The 2,139-nt window shown below is 40.5% G+C and overlaps 1 pseudogene; it reads left to right on the top strand.

Moving 5' to 3' along the window:
* Positions 1-281: 281 nt before the first annotated feature.
* LOC114207962 (cytochrome c oxidase subunit 7A2-like, mitochondrial pseudogene) lies at positions 282-700 on the top strand (annotated as a pseudogene).
* The last annotated feature ends 1,439 nt before the right edge of the window (positions 701-2,139 follow it).

The following is a 2,139-nucleotide window of genomic DNA, read 5'->3' on the forward strand; positions in this document are numbered from 1 at the left end:
TATTGAGACAAAACAGCCATAGCAGGACAAATAATTCAGAAATTGCCATTTATAGCTCATGTGTAATGCCAAGCATTTTCCAAAGTGTGTGGACCAATGTTAGCTGCCACCAGTTTTTGAAAGCCTTTATTTCTCCATGTTCTTGCCTTGGAATTGTCCCACTTTTAAATTTTCTCCAATCTAGCGGATATACAATTGTTTATCATTGAAGTTTTGACAGGCTTTATTTGATTCCCAGTGGAGTTGAACACCGTTTTAAATATACATTGGTTAGAGTCGCGCAGGTAGCGGCTGTGGGAAGCCAGACACCGGGCGTCATGTATTACAAGTTTAGTGGCTTCACGCAGAAGTTGACTGGAACATGGGCTTCCGACGCCTATAGCCCGCAGGGATTAAGGCCTGTGGTTTCCACAGAAGCACCGCCTATCATATTTTTGCCACACCAACTAAACTGAGTTCTGATTTTGCTGTATATGATTATGCTGGGAAAAACAAAGTTCCTGAGCTACAGAAGTTTTTCCAGATAATTGAGAGGTCAGTGACCCAACTGCAGATCAGGTGCTGTGGGAGTGGCAGTGTCTTCCTGCTGTTGCTAGAAGGCAGCTTCCCCATCCTCAAAGATATGTGCAGATTCAGGACCAGCTTGGGGACTTCTGAAATCCGACGGTGTGCCTATCCACCTGAAACGAGGCCTGCCTGACCAAATGCTTTACCGGACCACCATGGCGCTGACGCTGGGGGGGGGGACCATCTACTGCCTAATTGCTCTCTACATGGCTTCGCGGCCCAGAAACAAATGAATTAGGCTGCAGAGGACTGGTTTGCTTTTTGGCATAAACCCTTTGAATTTTCATTTTTCACTGCTCTGTAAACATTTTTCTTTTTTACTTGAATGGTTTACTTAAATTTTCCCGGAGAAATAGGAAGATACTAAGGCACTATTTTGGTTTGTTTATGAAATGCACATGGTCCATCAGAGCTCATTGGACAGTTAAAACCATTGTTTAAAGAGATGCTGCTGCTCTTTAGGCTCCTGATTTCCCTGGAGGTTCTGGAGGAAGGTCGCACACAGACTCATTGACAACAGTCTGTGCTGAGGTCCTTGGGGACTCACAGTGGTGTTTTTGAGCATGGGGTGCAGAGGCCTTTCTGGATTTGGATGTGATTGAGGAAGGAAGGAAGAACCAAGGCCAGGAGCATGAAACGGGGGTTTGCGCTAGTAGACACCTTGGGGGTTTTTCCTTCTTGCGGTAAAATGTTAAGAAAAGTTATCTGCAGCCTGCCTCTGTTCCTTGGACAGTTTATTTCCAAGGGCTACTTGCCTCCTCCCAGATCTTTAGTGAAATTTTAAGTGTAATTGTTATGTATTTATTCCACCTTGGGAGCAGAAAACACCTGTTTAGTGTTGCACTTTAGACCAGTGTTGTTTTATTAATGCCGCTGTGACACAAAGTCTCCTTTACCTTTTCAAAATGTTATGGCTTTAAATTACGATTTATTTTGATTGTGGAATTAATACATGAATGAAAAATCTCAAAAAAAAATAAATATACATTGGTTATTTGGATTTCCTCATCTGTGAAAACGCTTGCCTCTTTTTCTATTGGATTGGTAGTCTTTGTTTTCTTTTTAAAAAAGATTTATAATAATTCTCTATGTATTCTGAATATCTCAGTTAAAATTGTTGCAAATATGTTCTCCCTCTCTGTGGTTGCCTTTGTATTATCTTAATGGTGTATGTCAATGAACAGAACTTCTTAATTTTAATGAAACCAACTTTATTGATCTTCTTTTAGTTAATGCCCTTTGTGTCATGTTTAAGAAATAATTTCCTACCCAAGGTCAGGAAGATAGTCCCCTTATTATCTAGCACAAGTTTTATTGTTTTGTTTTTTATATGTAAGTCTATAATCCACCTGGAATTGATTTTTGTGTTAGGTATGACAGGAAATCCAATTTCATTTTCTGCAATAAAGATGTCCAACTGTCCCAGAACCATTTATTGAGAACACTAGCCTTTCCTCCACTGCTCCGCAGTGTCACTTGGTCATAAATCAAGTGTCTATATATGCCTGGTTTTTTTCTAGATACTCTCTTCTGTTTCTTCTCCTATCTATCCTTGTGCTAACACCACATGGT

Source organism: Eumetopias jubatus, unplaced genomic scaffold (genome assembly GCF_037043125.1).
Source record: "Eumetopias jubatus isolate StellerSeaLion01/CBP00866 unplaced genomic scaffold, mEumJub1_p1.0 scaffold_4, whole genome shotgun sequence".
Classification (NCBI taxonomy): domain Eukaryota; kingdom Metazoa; phylum Chordata; class Mammalia; order Carnivora; family Otariidae; genus Eumetopias; species Eumetopias jubatus.